Raw genomic sequence first — 24,034 nt, 5'->3', positions numbered from 1 at the left:
TCACCTTTTTGATAACTATTTTAGAAAGATGGTATCACCAAGCATAAAGTCAGCATAATGTGCCATAAGTTGAAAATGTAAATTATAAAGAATAAACACAAATGCATTATATGTTTTCAAATATTAAAATTCAGTATGGTCTTACACTAGCGGTTCACAACTATAATCCAAGCTACTCAGGAAGTTGAGATGTAAGGATCATGGTTCAAAGCCAGTCCAGTCAGGAAAGTCCATGAGACTCTTAACCTCCAAAGCCAGAAATGGCGCTGTATCTCAAGTTGGTAGAGCACCCGCCTTGAGGAGAGAGGAGACCCCTCACCCCCCAAAATTCAGTGTGTTCGAAATCTAGCTAACTCTTATGAGTTTATAGTCCCCAGCATCTCATCCCTTTCTACTCCTTGTGGAATTAGACAAGGGCCACACCTAGCTCAAAGCATCTACCTTGTTCAGTGCTTTTATTTATTCACTGTGCACCCACAGACACCCAGCCATTGACCAGGGTCCTGTTCCAAAATCAGATGAACCAACCAGACCAGCCCAGGTTGCTGGAACTCATTCCTGCTGTCCCTGTCCTGGGGGGCCCTGTGTCTGGATGGAAATATCTTGTCTCTGCACTGGCTGACTCAGTGCACACTGCTGCCTGTATCTGTTGTGTGTCTGGCGGGCAGCTAGTGTGACTGGAAAACTAAATTCTTCCCTTGATTTGATTTGACTTCGTTTAAGATGGAACTCTGAGCCAAGTGTGTGCAGGACAGCATTCCCTGCTGTAGTTTTGACTGCCAAACGTTCTTCTTGTGTTCTTGACCTTTGTTCATCATAAATCAATTCTAAAACGCTCCTTTTTCTTTGTGTCTCCCAAGCTAACGTATTGTTACCATCCATTGGTAGTCCTTAAGCATTTATTAGTTATAGACACCTCAGAGGGAAAGAATGTGCTAGAAGGAGAGGAGCGACGACATTGTATAGATTATGGAAATCATGTGTGTTTCAGGAAGTCCAGGGGAGGTCAAGGAGGCAAAATGGAGAAATAGAGGCATTAAAGACAATGTCCTATTTTTAGGTTATGCCACAATACCCAATATGTGAACTGTATTAATATTTTATTTCTTGAATCTGTTTCTCTGTGCCTCATTGAATACAACTACTCGTGAGTGTCAGAAGTTCAAATCTAATGTAAGTAGTCTGTTCATCCTTTGCCACTAACCTAATTAACTCAGAAACTGCAGTTTACACTAGCTATAAATCCCAGGCCTTAGTGTCAGAATCGGTGAACCAGTTGTATTGAACCACCTTTAAGCAAAATCTGATGTCTTTCACATACCTGACAACCCTGACTGCATTCAAGCAGGCCTCACAGCTCACATATAAAGGCACACATCTGTAGGGCTATCTGCTGTTTGGTGGGGGGGGGGGACAGTTGAAACATCAGCTGGAAGCTTTTCTAGAAACCAGGGCAAGGCAGGGTCCTAACTAAAGGGTGGTTTTAGCTTTTCTCTCACTTCATAGATGAAGGAAATTGCCTTTCCTAGCAGCTAATTTCAGGATGATCTGTTTGTATAAATGACTGCCAAACATTGCTTTTTTTAATTTTTTCTTCATTGGTGACATATGAATAAAGACCTAACAGGTGTTCTCTTCCCCCTGCATGGAAACTGACTGAACATCGTTGATAAATAAGAGCTAAATCCGAAGAGGCAAATTAGAAGATGTGACCATTCACTCTATGCCTTTCATTATGAGGATAAAATATAGTGTTATCTGCTTCTCTTAAGAAAGACGCCTTTCTCTGCTGGGCACAGAATATTGAATGCTTTTTTAATGGGCCCAATTCTATTTCCATTGTGGAAAAAATTACAAATAGCGGTGGCTTTTGCCCCCCCACCAGAAATCCTTCAGGGAGTCTGTCTTCACTAATGTGCGTATTCGTACACATGCGTATCTCTCATTAATACTAATAGAATCTAATGTGGGTGTATAAATCACCTGAATTTTGATGTGTTGTGAGTCAGATGTTGGATGACTCAAGAACTCACAAGACACATGTGTCTGGGAGATACTCCTTAATACACCTTCCTCGTGCAGTCCTTCCTCTCCTGTGACTGAAATATTAATCAGGCTGTGGCTTCTCTCCCCCTTCTCACACATACTCCTCCAGCATCATAAGACATGAACTAGACTCATCAGCCCCAAAGTCAAGGTTATAGTGAAGGTGCAAACGGGGAAAAACCAGACGTTGAGAGAGAATTTCCTTTTTGTGGGGAGGAATATGGACTTAGCTAAATTAATTGTACATGTGTTCTAGAATCCTGGGGAAAGTATCGGGGCACAGAGGCCAATGGGAAGGAGTTTATGCGTCCTTATTCTGTGCTTTGTCTGAAAGCGTTGTCCCTGTATGCTGAGTGTCTCACCTCACCATATATGAAGCTTCCAAGCTTCAGTGGGCTTTTTTAGCCTTCATGCTCAGGAACTTACAGAGGGAGATGTTACAGTATCTGTCAGAACAGTGAAAGAACTTCCCAGCCTGCATAGTTCAGGTTTCATCCAGCTTTGTCTCCTTTTCCTTGCCAATCATCTCTTACTTAGATTCTAGTTACAGTTCTTGCTTCAGTGATTGTCTTGGGTTTTATTCTATTTTAGGCCAAAAAGGAAAATGTGTATTCTAAGAAACTCACACATGGGCTTCCTCTGCCTATGCAAGTTTTCTTTGAAAGAGAGCACATAGATGAATCAGACCCAAAGAGAAGGGAAGATCATATGCAACCCCTTTTACATCCTCATTTACTGCTGGACCACAGAATGGAACTGTGGGAAATTCCCACTAGAGGAATGTGGGCAGCACCCTAGGATAATGCAGCACCTAGGAGCTGAAAATCGTCACGCTGGCTAAGCCTCTATCTGAGCATTTTGTACCAATTCAGGAAAAATATGGTTGCTCATTTTTACAGCTGAAGCTAATTGGAAATGCTATACAAATAGTGTCACCATGTGAAGTCACTCAGTTTCTTTCCTATTCTAAGCCAACAGGGAAATAATCCAACACAGGACTGCTTGAATGTCTCTCCAAACTCAGGAAGTTTGGTCATTATCATCTACTTGAACTCAAAGGAATGCTTGGGTTAAATTAAACTCCAATTAACAAAGATTAGTGAAAAAGATACTGACTTGTTTTTTTTTAAATCTGACTGTAAATTGACACATCTTATTTTTAATGGAACTCTTCGTGCTAGTTAGGATGGTATATTACTCTATAAAGCTAAAAATTGTCTTATGAAAGAAAAGCAGGGGCTAGAAATGTAGTCTAGTGAAGGAGTGCTTGCCTTGTATACAGGAAGCCTTGGATTACAGTCCTCAGTACCACATAAACAGAAAAGGCTGGAAGTGGTACTGTGGCTCAAGTAGTAGAGTGCTAGCTTTGAGCAAAAGAAGCTCAGGGACAGTGCCCAGGCTCTGAGTTCAAGCCCCAGGTCTGGCAATAATCATATTTATTATTATTTTAAAATTAATAAAACATCTCATTCTATGAACAGAAAGAAAGAAAAGCTTGTCCTTATAGCTAAGGGAAATTAGACCACTTAGATGTTAAAGTTTATGACTTAAGCAAGTTTGCCCTCCTGACCTCTTATCAAATATGCCTGTTGAATTTAGGACCAACTAAAAGCATGCTGTCTAGCTCAGAAACAATTAGTGTCCTTACACTGAATCAATGATTTACTATATATCCATTGAGGGCCAGATTCTGTGATAGAAATAAGTACAAAGAGAAAGCCAGGTCCTCATGCTTCCAAGATCCCCCCCCAGCTGACAAAAACAAAGCCTATGGAAGGGAAGCAAAGACTAAAGGAAGGAAACATACAGTGTATTTATCAGGGCATCTTAGGAGGTTATCTCCCTTAATCCTAACACCCATAGCCTTAGTCACTGCCTAATAGCCAGGGCCCAGAAATGTAATTTACCCAAGGTCACAGAGTATGAAAAAGAAATAGAAAGTAGACCCTCGCCTGTCTCTTTCTGCCCTTTCCACTATGCCAGCATTTAACTTGGAGGCTTCAGTGCTATCTAGGCCATGCAAGTGGCCTTCAACCATTGCCATCTGCTGTGAGTCGCAGCATAGCCCTGAAGTGGAGCCCGAGGGCCACTCCTGTGTTGATCTGGGAGCCACATTCCTTCTCTGAGGCACCACGAATAGGGAAAGAGGAGTGAAAAGTGCCATACTCCAGTGGACTCGCCACGTCATTGCCAGCTGCCTGAAGGTAGTCCTCAGTCATACTTGAGTGTGACGGTGGAATGTCGCCTCTCATCTCGGGGGAAATGTTCTTCTGACCCAGTGAACCAGCCAGGGCAGGGAGAGGTGATGAGAGAGCTCCTGGAGACTATTCCAGCAGCCCACTGCCTCTGTGGCCAGGAAGGAAGATAAAGAAGAATCGTCTTTACCCAGAACATCAGGGACCTACTTACCACTGGGCCAAGAAGGGCAGAGTTGGAATGAGTGGAAAGGTGAGAGACATACGGGGGGGGGGGTGGCTGTTTTGGCCATGGGGCTTGAGCTCCCACCTGGGCTGAGTGAGGGGTAAAGGCAGGGAGGAGTAATGAAATTAGGATGTTGGGAACCAAGGTAATGAAGCTTCCACTAACAGTTATGGCGCAAGGACAGGTCTGCAGTTGCTCGTTGTTCTCAGAGTAGAAGCTGCTGGAACGCTGAACATGTTTTGGGTGGTAAATTCTTCCCCATATTGGTGTATGGTTGGTTGTCATCTTGACTTATTCCTCTTCCTGTGAATATTCATGTCGTTCTCTGCAGAAATATGCTGGTGTTTGATTGCGGGTGATGCTGATGGTATTTAGTAATATAGGGGATAGGAATGCATGACTTTATCTGTGAAACCCTAAAGCCTGAATTTTAAAACACATCTGGTCCCAAGGTTTCAGACTGGGGACTGTGTGTCATGTGCACATGTCCTCATTATTTTATTTAATCTCACTGAAGTCTTAAGAGGCAGGTGTCATCTTCCCTGTGTTACAGATGAGAGGCTTGGGTGGGAAATGGATTTGGCTGCGTTCCCACAGGCAGTGGAAGCAACAGTGCAGAGCTGGAGCCTGGACTGTTTGCACCCGGCTCCTGAGCCTGTGCCAGGCATTGTGTCACAGGGGAAGGTGAGGCTGTGACCCCAGAGATGGACACAGGGCTGCTTCTGGGGAAAGAAGAGTCCTCTGGGCCTTGTCTTCTCCTACTCGCCTCCTATCGTTCCACAATTGCTTTTTTCCTCTACTCCTCTTCCCCCACTCCTGTCACTTGGTTGTGGGGCTTGAACTCAGAGCCTGGGTGCTGTCCCTGAACTCTTTTCGCTCAAGGATAGCAGGCTACCATTTTGAGCCACGGCACTACCCCCGGTTTTCTGGTGTTTAATTGGTGATAAGAGTCTCATGGACTTTTCTGCCTGGGCTGGCTTTGAACCTCGATCCTCAGATCAAAACCTCCTAATAGCTAGAATTACAGGCAGGAGCCACCGGAACGTCGGGTACTTTTCTCTTTATAAAAAAGAAAGTTCTGCATGTGTGAGATAAACAGGACTTCCTTTAAAGACACTGGAGAACCTATGGGGTAGCAGTCTGATTCTGACTTCTCTACTCTCCTTAGGAATGTCGTGAACTCTCGCCCTAGACAATTCTGTGTGCAGTTCTACAAAGTCTCTTGCTCTTTTCAGGGAAGCCTAACTGTGATTCTCAAATTAGGACTCTGTGTGACCTTGACTCATGTGTGTTAGGAAAAGGGAGGAGAAAGGACGGAAACAAGCCAAACTCGATCTTCCACAGGTGAGGACTGTTTATAGAGATAAAGCAGCAAGGGACACAGCCTTCCCTCGGGCTTGGAGACTGTGCAAAGAATGGGACAGGAGTTGGGATTTTATGAAGCCTAAGCAAGGAGCTAGAAGTTATTGGAAAAGCCATTAGGTCTGGGGAGGTGGGGGGCTTTGGGGTTGGGTCCACAGTGGAATGTTTACAGCCAGACTTCGGTGGATCATCCTGCCTGCAACAGGCAGTCTGTGTCTATCTTTGGGGGCTTGCTTGACATCTATATTCACCTGGGAAAACAGGGTGGGGGGGTCAGTCCTTCTATGTGCACCTGGCTTAGCATCTTGGCTTCCTAGCTCCTAGCATTTAATAATGGTCTCTTTTCAGTATCCTTTGTTTATTTGTTGTTTGTTTCTTTTGTGAATGCTGGTAGCTTACGCCAGTAATCCTATCTATTCCTGAGGCTGGGACCAGGCTTTGTAGTTCAAAGCCAGCCTAAGTAGAAAAGTCTGTGAGATTCCATCGCAAATTAGCCACAAAATTCCACATTGAAGGTGTGGCTCAAGTGGTAGAGCACCAGTCATGAGCTAGAAAGCCAGGCAAGAATGCAAGTGGCTGGCCGGGAGTTTGGCCTAGTGGTTAAAGTGCTTGCCTAGCATGCACGAAGACCCAGGTTCGATTCCTTGGTACCACATACATAGAAAAAAGCCGGAAGTGGTGCTGAGGCTCAAGTGGTAGAGCTCTAGCCTTGAGAAAGTCCAAGGACAGCGCTCAGGCCCTGAGCCCAAGCCCAGGACTGGCAAAAAAAAAAAAAAAAAGAATGCAAGTCCCTGAGTTCAGGCTCTTATTTCAAAAACAAAGTGAAGAATATTTAACCACTGGACAGAAGTAATGGCGTTGACCCTTTGGCAGACAATATTCTTCAGGGTGTGGTATACATGTGTAGTCTTTTAATATATTTGATCAAAAGTGAAGTTATTGTCTATATAATACTTACAACCACCTTATTTCATAGCATATAGTTCTTTCCTGTGCCATTAAGTAACTGCCCCACTAGAAAAGAAAAAAACAAAGACAGAATCGCTAGCCTGAGCTTTTATAGGATCAGTACATTTTCCATGACAAAAATTAACATCAAAGTCTAACTTTAAAGAGAGAAGATCACTCAGTGATTCATTTTAGATATAATTGCTACCAAAGCCTGAAATTCCCTAGCCAAAAGAGTGTGTGTGTGTGTGTGTGTGTGTGTGTGTGTGTGTGTGTGTGTGTGTTATTGGAAAAGATTGAAGGGAAGCATTTATTTTGTCTTAAGAAAATCACCCACAAAGGTCTCATCTCCCTGGGCAATTGTACTCTGTTACAAATAATGCTCTGGCCAGTCCTGAAGATGAAATTATTAGAGATCATCTTAGTTTCTGGATCTTGTGGGGGGGTGGCCTGGATATGTTTGGAGAACTTGGGTTTCCTTAGCAGATCCATTCTCATCTTCGGCTCATACACCACAGTCGTCAAAGCTGACTATGAAAGCATCTCCAGCCTGCATCTTCACTGTCTGGTTGATTTTTCCCCTCTTGTTCTTCCGATTTATTAGGGTTATAAGCCATTATTTTTGAAAACTAAATGTTTCCTAGTCATTTTATATCTCTGCCTTGATAGTGATGATAACCTATTCCCAAGAGTACAAAGGCTGAAAATGACAGAAGTGTGTTCGTCATTAGCCACAACAGAAAAGAACAGAAAAATTCACCAAGTTCATAATGGCAGATTTTGTTTTTTTACATGATTACCTTTATGACAGTTCTGTCATTTCACACCAAGTGCAAAGAGATTCAAGCTAGCTTTTTCCCTGACAGGGGTATCCACAGCTCGTGACACTGGGCTGAGCTCTGTTTCTGAATTGTGTGTTTGGTAATTGATAGATACTGACTGTGCATGCATTTTGAATGGGAAGATTACTCAAAAAAAAAGCAGGTATGTTTCTACAGAATGTTTCTATAACCCTCATTCCCTGAATGTTCATATATAAGATTAAAACAATTAAGAATTATAGCCAGGTGTTGGTGGCTCACACATGTAAAGCTGCTACTAGTCGAGAGGCTGAGATTTAGGTTCAAAGCCAGCCCAGGTAGAAAAGTTCATGAGATTCTCATCTCTAAATAATCACTAAAAAAAAAAAACAGAAGTGGAAGAACACTAGCCCCAAACAAAAAAACAAAAACAAAACAGCTAAGACAGCACCTAGGCCTTAAATTCACCTGCCCCCTATTCCCCCTGTGTGTGTGTGTGTGTGTGTGTGTGTGTGTGTGTGTGTGTGTGTGTGTGTGTGTGTGTGTGTGTGTGTGTTTAAGTGGTAAATGCAGTTTAGCAAAAGTGGCTAAGTTCTTAGACGCAAGCAAATCCAACATTAAACCTAAATCCATCATTTATCAGCTCAATAACTGTAGATATACTACTCCATCTAGGCCTTGTATTTTGGAAGTGAAGACAATATTATTCCCCAAAGAGCAATTGAGAGGATTAATTGAGATAATACACATCAAACATTGAGCACAGTGTCTGATTCAGTGCAAGTCCACCATCATTAACGTTATCTCTGTATGGTAGTGATTTCTCAGTTCTGTGCTACTCTGGGATCTCTCTCAGCAGTATTCAGACCTGAACTCATCTGGGTCTGAGATAGGAACAAGCTGTCTCTTGATATTTCTCCCAGCTCAGGGAGCTCAGAGAATGAATGGGAGAGGGTGGGGTGGAGAAATGGCATCATATTACCATCATGTTTGATCTGACCAGTAAGATCCCAACACCACGTTCCAAGCAGCTCTTTTTGTCATCCTGTGTGCACCACAGTTTGCGGAGCTGCCAGGTCTCTGCTGAACCGGGAGACAGGAATGTGACCATGCTCACAATGTCTGCCCGCACTCTGAACCTCATCCTTCCCTGTGGCCATCACTGGAGTTGACTTAGAAGATCTGTCCTGGAGCAAAGTGTTCTGGAAAGTCAGGCCAGCCCATCCCCCACACTTTTGTACCCCAGGTTACTCTGGGATCCCCCGCAGCAAGCCTCCAGGCTGTCACCTGCTCTGGTAGACTGAAGAACAGAAGTTCTCTGGCAGCAGCAGCACAGCAGGTGTGTGAGGTGAGCTGCTGCCCTGACCCCAGAACTTCTTGTCTCACTGCAAATGAAATCCAATCAGTCTCCAGAGAAAAATCACCCATCTGGAGAGCAGGAGGAAGCCCTGGCAATGCTTCCCCTGCTTTCACCACAGTGGACAAAATCAGAATCAGCATCACATGGAGGCAAAGGCTCTAGAAGAGAAAGGCTGGTGAAGCCGTCTTGAAATTGAGGTAACAGGTTCTTGTACAGTGTCTCTGCCAAAGTTGAGATTCTTGGATTTGGGATGGGTGCTCTAGAGATGAGAGGGGCAGGTGTGTGTGTGTGTGTGTGTGTGTGTGTGTGTGTGTGTGTGTGTGTGTGTGTGTGTGTGTGTGTGTTGTGGGCTGGTACTGGGGCTTGAACTGAGAAACTGAGTGTTGCCCCTTAAGTTTTTCAGTCAACAAAGGCTATGCTCTACCACTTGAGCCACAGCTCCATAGCTCCATTTCTGGCTTGTTGTTGATTAGAGATAAGTATTTCCTGAACTTTTCTGCCTGGGCTGGCTTTGAACTATGATCCTCAGAACTCAGCCTCCTGAGTAGCTAGGATTATAAGCGTAAACCACTGCACTTAGCTCAAGGGCTATCTTACTAAGAAGGCACACAATCCCCTTTGGCCTTTCCTTGGGGCTGTGAATGAGGAAATGCATAAAGGTTACAGTATTTAAAAGTGAAATTCTCAATAACAACCTACCATGAGCAATCAGAAAATACCTTTAAAAAAAAAAAAAGAGTCACAACACTAGGTATCCTGCTGCCTTGTCTTCCTTCCCCAAGTGCCAGGATTACATGCCTGTGCCAGCACACCTGGAAGAAAGCAACATTTTAATGGTTGTCTTATTACTGATGATAAATCTTAGGTAGTTTCATTGTTCTTCCATATGAAACATTCAAATGTAAAATCAGTTAGAATCAATTACAGAGGACCTGTCCAGGCCTTTCCCCAACAGCCAAATTTTGTTGTGGTCAGAACTAACATAAAATGCACAGTTCCCAAAAACTTCATGACAGAATTCTAACCTTCTAGTATGTATACCTTCAAACATCTGAGCACAGTCATTTCCCAGAAGATGAAAACCATAAGTATTACTTTCTCACATTTTATTTTTACTTTTTAGCTTTTAATCTACTACTTTTATTTAATGGAAAGAACTTGACTTGGGGTAGTGAGGTTACAGAAATCCTTGATGAAACACACAGTTTTATCTAACCCTGCAGAGCAACCCAGAGAGGCTCTGGAGCTGAGCAGTGTGTCACTTAGGTCACACTCCTTCGCCTCTCCCTGTCTACTGTCATGATAGTCACAGTGTGCAGCATAGGATTATTGTGAAGATTTAAACATCTAAATAGTAGCTGGGCACTGGTGGCTCTGGTGTAATCCAAGCTACTCAGGAGGCTGAGATCTGAGAATGTCAGTCCCAAGCCAACCCAGACACAATACTGTGTGAAACTCTCATCTACATTGAGCCAACAAAAAAGCTTGAAGAGAGCTGTGGCTCAAGTGGTAGAGCCCCAAAACCAAGAAAGAGCACCAGGCGTTGAGTTTCAAGCCCTAGTACTGGCACACACACACACACACAAAAAATCTTACAGAGACATAGCACTATCATTGGGTGTGTACAAGGAAATCTTTGGATATGCTCCATCTAACTGAGTGTCATGGGCCTTACCACATTGGAGCTTTTGTCCTCATGTTAGCCTAGAAGAAACATCCATTCTTTCGGAGCATGGCGCAAGGTCACACAGCCTGCATTTGGCAAAAGGAAGATTCAGAAATCCCTCAGAGGAACCAGAAGCCTGTAGCTTGTGGAGCTGGGCTGGGCCTGTGTCCCTGGGGAGACAGGGGAAGGGACAAGTTCAAAATGCTAATATGCCTCTAAGGCCTTCCTGGCTCGGGTGCATGCCCAAGCTTGGCTCAGGGTGCCCAGCCTCCACCGTCCTCATTTGCAAGCCAGATTCAGGGCTGTGAGTAGACTGGCATCGAGAGGCCACTGCACAGGCTGCTTAAAAGTCAAGCACTTTCAAAAACATCTGCTTGAAATTGTGTGCTGCTGATTAAAATGAAAAACAAACTCAGCTGCCAAGCAACAGTAGAAGAGGGATGGGGGAAAGAGGGAGAGGACTAGTGACAAACAACTAGTTAGCAACTAACCACAGATGCTCAACCACCCACCTCTCCCCCCCAAAAATAATAACTTAAGTAAAGATTGCAGAAGATTGTTGCCAAAGTGATTTTATGTTGTAATACGGAGAACAGCAAGTTTCTCTTTTCTCGTTTATTGAATTGCACGGTTTCAGTTTGGTCTAATGAGAGATTCCTTTTCTTGGTTGCTTCTGTCCTAATGCAGTTGTCGTAAGGCATGGGGCAGTGGTGATTTTGTTCAGCTTTTTGGTAGTTAATCGGAGGTAAGAGTTTCTCGCATTTTCCTGGCTGGGTTGGCCTTAAACAGGATCCTCAGCCTGGCAATAGCTAGGATTATAGGTGTGAGACATGGGTGCTGGACTCTCTCTGCATGGCAGCTTCTTGCTCTTGCTTAGCCCCTTTATCAAGAGAGAAAACAGCCCCCAGGCTGGCAGAACTTTGTGAGAAGTTCTATTCCAAGTCATACAGATGGCGGGGAACAGAGCAAGGGTTTCAATCCAAGCCTCCTGGAGTTCACACTCCCCTGGCAATGTGGTTGGCTTCTCTATGATGAATGTCACCTAACCATGAGAAGTGCACCTGTCCCTGAAAGCCCTTGTTCGTGTTTTCCTTCAGGGCCCCCTGAATTTTTATAAGCTCTACAGCATCCTCCCACCTGAAGTGAACTTGACTTCAAATCCAGAGCTAATATTGCCTGTGTATGCTCAGCCCAAGAGTGGGTAGACATGGTCCTTGAGAAGACCTGAAAGAAGAATCCTCCCCATTGGAGGTGTGGCCAGCTGGGCGTGGCTTTAGTTACAGGAATGTTGTCAACTTCTGATAGGAAGAATATAGGAGATCCCCACAGCCCCGCCCGTACTATCTCACAGAAGCATCTTATGCTCCATTTCTCCACCTTCTTTCCCCCTCCATTGAGCTGATCACACACACACATACACACACACACACACACACACACACACACACGGTAGAAATTCCATGAGCCCCTTTCTCTTTGCTTTCCGATCAGATTACATCATGCTCTAAACTTGGCAGCCACCTTGCCAGTCTCTTCAATGCCATGTTCTCATCTATCCTGGGGACAGAATCCTGACAATCTCTTTCTCCTGTTCAAGAGTGTTCAGAACTCCTCATGGCCTCTGGGATCCAAGTTCAAATCCTTTATCCTGAGGTTTTTGTGCCTCTAAACCCTGATCCTTAGTCACGGGCATGGATTCTCTGCTCCAAACTGACTAGGCTTCCTCTGATTCTGTGACATGCCTCAGTTCTCACCCATAAGGTTTAGTCAAGATAGTCCCTTACACTGGCTCTACATTTTGGGGAAGCCTGCTCCGGCCTAAAGGGGTGCCCACCCTAAACTTATGTCCTCCAGTCTACAGTCCCTTCTCTGGAATCTCAGATCAAGAATTCCCTGATCTAGTGGTCCAACCAGAATCTTCGTTGGCTTGTACGGTAGAAAGTGGGCTGAGCTGAGACATGCAAACTCGGCTATTCACATGTGCACGGACGAGGCTGGAGTCTGGGGTGATGGCTTGGCTCTCCCACACAGCAGCCAAGTTCCAGAACACAGAGAGGTTTGAATCTGGTGATGAGAATGTATATTTTTCAAGGTACAGGGAGAGAATATGTATTAATGAACAGGTTGTTAGCTTATAATGCATAACTTCAAAACAGAACACATTTTGGGTGGAGAGTTTGGGCTTGTGGTAGAGCGCTTGCCTAGCATGCACAAAGACCAGGGTTCCATTCCTCGGTACCACATACATAGAAAAAGGCCAGAAGTGGTGCTGAGGCTCAAGTGGTAGAGCTCTGGCCTTGAGAAAGTCTAAGGACAGTGCTCAGATCATGCCCAGGACTGGCCAAAACAACAAAACAGAACACATTTTTGCAAAGCGGTCTCTTGACTTGTGACTTTAAAATGGGATCACAGGAAGTTTGTAGGTTCTGTCACCTCAGGCTTGCAAATGTTAGCGACTCCCCTTCCTTCCTTCCTCTTCCATCTGTCCCACTTGAAATTTACCCATCCTTGAAGTGACTGACCAATACATGTTTCCAGAGCACAATTTCATTCTATAATTCATTTTCCCCTTTGCATTCTTCATTCACAGAGCCATCTAAAAATGTAGATATAAAGAAAATATATACAGGAAATGTCCTCATTACCAAAAGAGCTATCATCCAGGAAAAAAATAAGTCATAGAACCAAATAGTCACAAGCACGATCCATTAGCGCTGCCTATTAGTAATGCATCTAAGTCCTATCCAAATATGACACATCTTCCACAAACCCCCGCGCATGACTCCATGGCTTCCGCCTAGAATTGCGCCTCCACTCTTGCCCTGCTGTGGTCCCCTCCCTCCTAGCAGCTGAAAGAATGATTCCTACAGCACTTAAAACCCTCTGATGGCTTCCCACTGCAACTCAGATAAAACCAAACCTCTCACCTGACCTCCATGGAGGCCACCGGCCCATCTTGTACTTCGTCATCATCTCCTCTTCAGGGGTTTCAGGAGCCTGGCCTGGCATTCAGCCTTCCATCTGTCAAACATTTATCCAATTTCAGAGGTCTTTGAACTTGTCAATACCACTTCCAGAATCCTTCTGCCCCTAGATTTTCACGAGCCCCATCTTTTTCATTACTTATTTCTTGGTTCATTTAAGAACTTTCCAGAAAAATCTACCCTTGCTTCCCTGACTAAAACGCCTTCTTTTATCCTATTTTTACTGTCTACTTTCCCATCTAGAGTTGAATTCCAGGGGAAAAAAAGAATTGGTTTTGATCTTAATTCTTCCCCTAGGAGTAAAGAATGGTAACTGGCGGACTAGAAGTTTGGCCTAGTGGTAGAGTGCTTGCCTAGCATGCACAAAGACCGGGGTTTGATTCCTCGGTACCACATACATAGAAAAAAAGCCAGAAGTGGTGCTGAGGCTCAAGTGGTAGAGCTCTAGCCTTGAGAAAGTCCAAGGACAGTGCTCAGGCCCTAAGCTCCAGCCCAGGACTGGCAAAAAAAAAAAAAGAATGGTAACTGGCAAGTAGTTGGTGTACTGTAGTACTGTAGATATATGTTGGGAAGATAGATGGATGGATGGATGGATGGATGGGTGGATGGATGGATTCACTAATGGTTGTGGTGCAAGGTGCTTAAAAAGCCACAGAGAAGAACCTACCTGTACCTAGGGAGACATTGTTCTTACTACATTTATGCTTGTGGAAGAAGAGATGTCAGAAGATGTGGAGACATAAATTAGGGTGAGAGTAGAATAAGTTTTACTTCAGCCATCACAAGGTTCTAGAAGTGCACGAGCAGATTTGCATTTTGGAAAGGTGGTGGGAGTAAAGGTGAGAGTGTGGAAGGCCCTAGAGAAAGCAAGCTGGGGGCAGGAGAGGGATCATAATAAAGCTCGCCAAAGAGAAGAAGGAAAGGAAGCTGGAGCCAGGAAATCTCCATACCCATGGAAATCTGTTGCCCATCTTAAATAATAATAATAATAATATAAAGAGGACACCTAACCTATGTGGTCAATAGAAGGAGACTGCCAGTTCTGACTCTAGAGACAGCTCTTCTTACCCCAGCTCCTAGTGGGAATCAAACCCCAGTGTCTGGGAGTATCTAGTATGCACTGTGCCTTTCCTTCTCTCCTTGGCATCTAGAATGCTTCTAGACACATGCCAGAGCTGGTAGAATCTGAAAATTAGGTCACATGGAGAGTGTGATCTCTGTCTATGCAGACATAGGAACATATTTGGGAAAAGTAATGCATTCTGTTTTTAATTATATAAACTTGGAGGAGAGAGAAGAGCAGGAAGCGACTAGGAGGGGGTGGGGAGCACACTCATGGATTAGTTGGCACAAAGGAGTCTGTGTAGAGGAAGGGTAAGCAAAAACCCATGCGGGCTCTCAGAGGAAGGATCATAGTTTAAAGCTTACTTTAAAGCCACAGGTCAAATGATTTGACTGAATCTTGGGATTCCAGTCCAGATGAGACACATAGAAGAAAAAGTCAGGGACGCTTCTAGAAAACCCATAGAATTAAAAAAGCCAAAGGATCATGAAGAAGATAGGGATGATCCGTCAATGGTGGCAAACAAAGCAGACACTTAGAAGTAGGTATGGGTTCAGAGACTCAGAGGCCTCTCTGTCTGATTTGGGGGAAATATTCCCAGTCATTTTTTTCACATTTTGAAGTCAAGTGATGACACTTTTGTCACAAACTACTCTACGACTGGGTGGTTTTTAAGTAACAGAAATTGATTTTTCGCAATTCTGAATGCTGCACGGTGTTAAAACTAAGGCACTGAAGAGCTGGGTATAGGATGAACCCCATTCCTGCTCCAAGATAATGTCTGTAATCTCCTCTGATGGGATCCACAGAAGGGCAAGAGAGGGATGAGTGCTCGGCACTCCCAAGGAGGAAGAGACTAGCCAGAGATCTTAGCTCTCCAGTTCTTCTCTAAGGCATTAAGCTGTTCAGAAGAAGGAAAGCCCTCAGGACTTAATCATTTCCCACAAGAGTCCACCTCTTCACATCGCTTCCGTGGGGTTGAGTTTCAATATGTGTTTTGCAGGACATGAATTCACATCTTAGCAGTACTTTTCTATTACTACTGCTAGTGGTCATTGCAATTGCAGTGGTTGGATGGAGAACACGAGAGTGAATTCCCCTCATGATGGTAGAAGTGATTTTCCAAAGTGAAGTCTTTGATGGGGGCGTTACCTTGACAGATTATGGTGGACCCTTCACATAGCAGGCTGACAGCAATCCATTCTAGGAGCCAGCTTCCTCAAAGTAGCCAATATATCCCAGATCCAATAAACTATTCCTGTGTAGTCTCCTATTAAAACAAAATCTTTCTGTTTTCTTTTTCCAGTGATGTGAATTTAATTTGTTCTCATTTATTAAAACTCCTTCCTGGGACTTGAAAATGCTTTCTACATGTTCATTTCAGTTTTACATTCACAATCTATCCACGCAACACGCCTGTCTGCAGATTGAATCGCTTGCTAAATTTGAAAGAGATCAATAAATAGCAGCAGAAACTACAGGAGGTCATTTAATATTTTTTATTAACAGACCCAATAAATCTAAGCCTATTTTCTTCAAATAAATCAGCTTGGAGATCTTTTTTTAAAAAAATGTTATTGGGCAGTTTACATGGTTAAATCTAAAAATAAAATTCTACTTGCATTTGTGACTGTTATTGATGTGACAAAGCTTCAACAGAGCTTATTTAGTACTGAATTTATACCCCCATTTACATAGTTGAATATAAGCAAGTGAATGGATTTGAAACAGAAAAGAATAAGATAAAAAATACAGGCAGTAGAGAGAGGAAAAGATCTGGGTGTCTATAATGCTGAGTTTTAGACCTTATTTTTCCAGGAATGCATTATTTAGAAAATGTATTGGATCCTGCGGAATGTGCTGTGTTTACATAAGCCTTGACTTGCAAGATTAATTTGATTTGATTTCATCTAGGTAAGAGATGATATTGCTTTGGCTACTACCCAGCGCATAATTTTCCTTTTGGTGAGCAGGGGCAATTCTGAACAATGATTAATTGGCTAGTTGGGATTTCAAAGGAGAGTGGTGAGTGTGGTGAACCAACAGATGAGACAAGAGTCCCAAGTCCAAGGCAATGCCTGGAAGTCACAGAGCAGCTCCTTCCCCACTCTCTTCCCTCTATTCTGAAAGATCCCTTCTGAGGGTTTCCAAATTCTCCCTTCTCGCTCCCTAATGCAAGCCTTCTTTTAATGTTTTCTCTTTGGTTCTTTTCTTCAGCCTCTTCCTCAATATCTTTACTCATAACTCATAAAAGGAAACTGAAAATATTAACTCTTTCCTTTATAAAGTTTGACTTTCCCTCTTGAATTTAGAAAGCAAATATGTGCTCCTCCCTTTCTTAATTTAAGATCACTCTTGAGCCACCTTGACTTAAACTTTCCCCCCTCTTTGCCAGTGGATAATGATACCAGATGCCCAGCAAAGAAAATAGTGAGACTTCGGTCAACAGGATTTTTCTCAAACACAGTCAGTATCACTATATTTAACAACCTAGCTATATAATAATATTTCAGAAATAGCTATCATGTGTATAATCCTAGCTACTCAGGAAACTGAGATCTGAAGATTACAGTTCAAAGCCAGTGTAGGCTGTGAAACTTTTATCTCCAGGTAACCAGCAAAAAGCCAAAAGTAGAGCTGTGACTCAAGTGGTAGAGCACCAGCCTTAAACAAACAAGCCAAGTGAGAGTGTGAGGCTTGAGTTCAAGCCCTAGTACTAGCACACAAATGATGAAGACAGAGACAGAGAAAATAAGAGAGAATGAAAAAATAGGAATGAGGGAAGGAAGAAGAGAAGGGAAGGAGGGAGGAAGGGAGAGAGGGAGGGAGGGAGGCAGGAAAGAAGGAAGGAAGGAAGGAAGGAAGGAAGGAAGGAAGGAAGGAAGGAAGGAAGGAAGGAAGGAAGGAAGGAGAGGCAGGTAAATTATATTTAAGTATGCAAAGTCTTTTTATTTTCATCACTTTATGCAGGTTACTATTGCTGGTGAGGGTTTTGTGTTTCAGGTTTTTCCTCCCTGCTTCCCCTTCAAAGCCATTCACTTACTCTCCAAATCTGTGCACTCAGCAGCTGCTGGCAAAGGCAACTTTCATGATTAGATCTCAGGGCTGGGGGCTTCTTCCTCCAACTTCATCTAGGTTACACATAACTCACCTCTTAGTCCTCCCTATCTGACTAATGGGAATAATTATAGCTTACTTGTAAACTGACCCTCAGATGAAAGGTAACTAAGTCTTTTAAACACTATCATCATCCTCAACCTGTATAGCCATTTTTGGGTGTGGTCAACACATGCAAAGGCTGACTGAAAGGAACACGGGCCCCTAAACTGAAGGTTTCTGAGAAGCAGGAAAACATTGGTCACAAACACAGACTTCTGGAGTCTAGCATAAACATGGTGGAGAGGCAGGTGGTACAGCACCGGGCTTGCGTGCACATAGCCTGGGGATCACTCCCTGTCACTGTAATGCTCCATACAAAATGTGACCAGGGCTTGGACTTCAGTTTTGTTTCTGACTAGGTAGGTAGTCTACGCTATCTAATATATCAAATATGAAAATGTGAGCATCTCTGTGATCCTCTCAGGGGTTCAATGAGCAATGTAATTAGGCTTATGTTAGAGAATATTTTATTACGTTCCTTAAACAGTGGTTTCAGTGTCAAAGTGTAATATAACTAAAAATCTCACATTTCTAATGATGCCTGGGAAGAGGCTCCACTTGGCTTCAGTTAGACGTGGTTGTGTTGTCACTTACAAGCAAAATGGTTCTGTTTTCTCTCAGAAGACAGAAAATAAGAAACACAATGAAGAGTGCCTGTAACCGTAATAAGTGCCTACTTCTTGAACTAAGCATAACAAAACCTAGGGGAAATTACATAAAATGTTGATGTATTGATTTATTAAATTTATCCCCCAATTTTTGGTAAAAAATACCCATCCATCATTCCAGTTATATCTGAAAAGATCAGCTGACATAACCTACACTGCTTTGTCTAGAACTAGGAATATCCATCCCTAATCATCTCAAATAGAGTTTTGGGGGCCAGGCACTGGTGATTCACACTTGAAATCCTATCTATGAGGAAGCTGAGACATGAAGATCACAGTTCAAAGCCAACCCAGCGGGTGGGGGGTGGGGGGGAGGGAAATGGGTACCAAGACATGTGAAAGGGTATCAATGTATGTGAATTAATGCACCTTCTATCTGGCAAATATCATGTAACCCTTTTACTAATTACAATAAAAAAATTTAAAAAAAGCCAACCCAGGCAGATTAATCAGGGAGACTCTATCTCCCATTGCCTAGCAAAAATCTGGAAGTGGAGATATGGTCCATGTAGTAGAGCACCAGGCTTGGTCGGAAAATTTCCAGCAAGAGCAAGAGGTTCTGAGTTCTAAGCTCAGGTACCAGAACCATAAAAAGAAAAGAATATTCATTTAGATTTTTCTTAAATGCCATTTTTAAAAATAATTTTGCTATTAAAAGTTGAAAATGCTGGGGGTGTAATTCAGTGATAGAACATGTGTTTAGCATGTTCTAGGTTCTATCCCCAGCAACCAAAAATGAGAAATAAAATAGAGAAAAAAATGCTAGATAACAACTTAAATGTGGTTGTTTCTGCTTCAGTAGTTTCTCTCAAAAAAAGAAAAAGTCTTTATAAATATTCAGAAGCTTTGACAATATCTAAGGAGCTGATAGAAGATTTCAAGTGAGAAATAGGAAATATTTGCAAGACAATGCATTTCATTTTTCCAGAAATCTGTTTTGGACAGCCAATAGTTTAACATTTTTGCTTTCATTTGATTTGAAAATAGCCCAATGGAGAAATTTTAGTTTAAAAGAAAAGGCAGTGTGAAAGGCACCCACATTCCCCCTCATCTCCATACATATACCTTTGTGGCAGACCTCAGGAACAGGCAATTGATGTCAGTGACTGCGCTCCATTTATCCCAATGATAGAAACGAAACACTGGACTCAACCTCGGCTATTACTTTTATGAAGGAATTTAAAGAAGAGTTAGTTTGTTTCGTGTCTTAAACAGTTAACCAACCTGGAAACATTTATTTCATTTTCATGTAGTAACCACCACATAATGAAATGATTTTTAAACTGCTGCATATTCCATGATTTATTTGCAACCCACAACTTTTCTGATTCTACTGTGTCTTTAGCCTGAAGTGAAAATAAACGTGACAATCATAAATGGAATCAAGAAGAAATGTATGTCCACATATACACTCAATCAATCATCCAGAATGCTCATTATATATGTGCATTTGGATCTGCTTTTATCTCTTACTATGCCTTAAGCTGCTGCCAGCAGAAAACTCAGCTTAAAGAGGCTTCAAAAGTAAGGAAAATGAATGATCACCCAACAAGAAGTTTGAAATGGGGTGCCTTCGGGGTTGGACCCCTTCATGGTTTAATGGTGCCAACAGGAAAACAGTTTGTTGTCACCTTTCTTCTGTGCCTTCTGGGGAATGTGGGATGTGCATCCATACTGACTTCCATTTGCTTGAGAGATGACTATTACAAGACTGTATGTCTCATCTAGGCTACCACCTGATTCCCCGATGAACTAGAGTCTCTCTTCCCACATGCCTTCGGCCGACTTCAGGTCCGATGAGCAAAGATTGGGTCATATGCTTCTGATTAGGGCAGTAGTAATATTCTGCTTGACTTAGAGGGTTCCAATGAGTCCCTGAGTTCCACAGGAAGGGTGAAAATACAACTCACGGATGAGCAGGAAGGCTGAGGTCTGCTGTGATCTCGAAGGCAGCCGGGCCGGTCAGGAAGGGAATAGTACTGTACTGCATCAGTTTTCTGTCACTGTAACAAATGCATGGGGAAATTAACTTAATACACAAAAGAAGGTGTGCTCCCCTTTTGGAGTGCTCAATTTGTGGTCCACTGCATGGGGGTCTATGATGACCGGAGGCATGTGGCAGGGCCCCCCTCCTCAACCCATGGCCAGGACACAGGAAAGAAAGAAGGGCAGTGATCCTCCAGTCCCACTCGAGGGCATCACCAATGACTTCCTGACCTCCCTTCCACCTGCCTCTTACAGTCTCCAAGCTGTTTGTCAAGGCTTTAACACATGGACCTTTGTGTTCAGATCTAAGCGAGAGTAACTTCCAAGCAACCACCACCACAACAACTGAAGATGTATGAAATGTGAATGACCCATTCTAAAATGTTTGTTGTGATTCTAGGCACTCCAGTCCCCATGAGCCACCTAATAACACGGACATAAACCATTGCCTTACTACTATCAGAAAAGATTTTAAATAGAGAAGGTGTGTTTGGTTGTATGCCATGTTGTGGCTCTCCTCCATTAGAATGTTGGATAGATGATAAGGATTCACAACTAGACTATTGAAATCCTTCTCTGGCTACAATGTGCAAATCATGAATTGGAAATGGCACGTTTCTATATTGAAAGCCAAAAATATAAACCCCTTCCTCTTTTTTTAGACACACTTAAGTTCTAACCCCTGATATGGGACAATAACAGAATACTTCTTTATTCCCTCTTCCTTGAAGTGATTTCATGTTATGAAACAGATGAGAGATCTAATTGTTCTTTTCTCTACTACAGCTTAGGCCAAGAACACAGCTTGAAAATATACCTCTATATATTCTAAACCCTACAAAAGGCATGGGAATTAGCCCAGCTTCTGGCTGAATCAAGACAGGAAATGGGAATCTGCAAAGAATATATAGTTTGAGCTAGTTTGAGCTTGTTTGAAAACTGTGAGATGATTTATTCACTAAGCTCAAAGCATTCCATTTGTGATGCCCTTTCCAAAATTACTTCGTGAATAATTGAAGAATATTAGGGAGAGGTACCAACTCTAGCAGAGTTTTTGATATAAACTATTTCAATGTATTTTAAAATTGGTATCTATGTGACATATTTTCTCATATTTCCATCCCTTGAAGGTATTAAGATCAAATAGTATTTTAACCGTACTGAATATTTTATTTATCTGTGTTAATTCTAATACTTGTTAAACACCCACAAATTCAAAGAGACAAAGATATCAAAAAATCACAAGTCCTGGCCAGGAGTTTGGCCTAGTGGTTAAAGTGCTTGCCTAGCATGCATGAAGACTCGGGTTCGATTCCTCGGTACCACATACATAGAAAAAAGCCGGAAGTGGTGCTGAGGCTCAAGTGGTAGAGCTCTACCCTTGAGAAAGTCCAAAGACAGTGCTCAGGACCTGAGCTCAAGCCCAGGACTGGCAAAAAAAAAAATCACAAGTCCTCCTTTAAATGCATGAATAGTCTAGAACAAATGCTATTCATACATAAGAACAACAATTGTAGTATAGCTTGAAGGGCAGTGCAAAGAAAAGAATGTAATACGTGAAATGGAAGCAGATAAATACTCTGCCTGAGATAATCTGAGAATGATGGTCAAGGAAGGTGCTCATGGAAGGTGGTATTGGGGCAGAATTTGTCAAGGGATTCTGGATTGAGACTTTCAAGAGCCCTCTGGCCACCAGACCAGGTCATGGAGCAGTTAGCTGGAGCCACTAGCCAGATGTCTCCAGGTGAGAGAGTAATGGTCCACCAGCCTTCCACCTCAGCTCCTCCAATTCAGTGTTTTCTTCTTGGAAAAATGAGTAGAGAAGAAATTGAGTAGCAACGAAATTTGTCTCTATACACATCTAAGTCTTTTGACTTAGAAAGTGAACACATTAGCTGAGAGAGGTGGCTCACGCCTGTAATCCTAGCTACTCAGGAGGCTGAGATCTGAGGATCATGGTTCAAAGCCAGCCTGGGCACTAAAGTCTGTGAGACTCTTATCTCCAGTTAACCACTAGAAAATCGGAAGTGGGGCTGTGGCTCAAGGGGTAGGGCAGTAGCCTTGAGCTGAAGAGCTCAGGGACAGTACCCAGGCCAGAGTACAAGCCCCAAAACTGAAAAAAAAGAAAGAAAGGAAGGAAGGAGGGAGGAAGGGAGGAAGGGAGGGAGGGAGGGAGGGAAGGAAGGAAGGAACGAAGGAAGGAAGGAAGGAAGGAAGGAAGGAAGGAAGGAAGGAAGGAAGGAAGGAGAATTGTTGAATAACTAGCAGACAATGCTGCAAAGTTGTTGGGTTCTTATACTCCTTCTAGAAATGTAGGAGAGATATTGAAATTTTCTTTTTTTCTTTTTCACTTTCTTTCTTTCTTTCTTTTTCTTTCTTTCTCTTTCTTTTGCTGGTCCTGTGGCTTGAATCCTAGCACTGGGCACTGTCCCTGAGCTTCTTTGCTCAAGGCTAGCACTCTACCACATGAACCACAGTGCCACTTCCAGCTGACCTATGTTATTTTACATGTCTGTCTACTTTTTTTAATGCATGTTTGATCCTTTCCGCATTTGGGGTTGGGCTTAATTTTTTTTTTTGCCAGTCCTGGGCTTAAGCTCAGGGCCTGAGCACTGTCCTTGGATTTTTCTCAAGGCTAGAGCTCTACCACTTGAGCCTCAGCACCACTTCCGGCTTTTTCTAAGTATGTGGTACCAAGGAATTGAACCTGGGTCTTCGTGCATGCTAGGCAAGCACTCTACCGCTAGGCCAAACTCCCAGTCCCTGGGCTTAATTTTGAAGAGTTCTGACTATATACTCTTAATACAGTCTTAGATGTATGATTTGCAAGTATTTCTTCCCATTCTGTGGTCTGTCTTCATTAACAAATCGATTTGCTTATGTTTTGGGTATCATGCCTTAAAAAACATCTGCCTAACCTAAGATTATACTACCTTATTACCATGTTTTTTTCTAAGAGTTTCGTAGTTTAGCAATTAGATTTGTAGCAGTGATCCACATTGAGTTAATTTGTGTGTATGGCATGAGAAGGCGTTCAACCTCACTCCCTCGCAGATGTCTTGCTTGTTGCAGCATTGTCTAGTCTTTTCTCGTTTGTACTGTCACCACCGTGGACAGTCAGTTGACCATACATGTTAGGATTTGTTTCTGGACTCTTGATTCTCTTCTGCTTTATACGAGTCTGTTCTTAAGCCAGTACTGCATTATTCTTGATTGCTATTGCTCTGTACTAAGGTTTGGAATTACAGGATTGTATCCCCAGTTCTGGTTCCACTGGATATCCATAATTAGTTTAGGGGCAGCATATTTTAAGTAGAAATTTATAGAGTGGGATGGATGCAGAGGACATTAGGAGAAAGTTATGAAATGTGGGCTGTTTAATCTGTGAGATGGAAAATTTTTTAAGTAAAGTGTAAGAGATGACTTCATAGGCTTAAATGTCCTTATAATATGGGAAATGACTTCAGCAAATTCCTTATTGCCCCAGATGGTTTTAGTCACTGAGCAGGGATCTTCAGTTCCAGTTTCTGAACTTATTCATGAAAAAAAATCCAATTTTCTCACACTCAGA

The sequence above is a fragment of the Megascapheus bottae genome, chromosome 8 (genome assembly GCF_031878675.1).
Source record: "Megascapheus bottae isolate mThoBot1 chromosome 8, mThoBot2.hap1, whole genome shotgun sequence".
In the NCBI taxonomy this organism is placed as follows: domain Eukaryota; kingdom Metazoa; phylum Chordata; class Mammalia; order Rodentia; family Geomyidae; genus Megascapheus; species Megascapheus bottae.
This window is presented reverse-complemented; position numbering follows the sequence as displayed.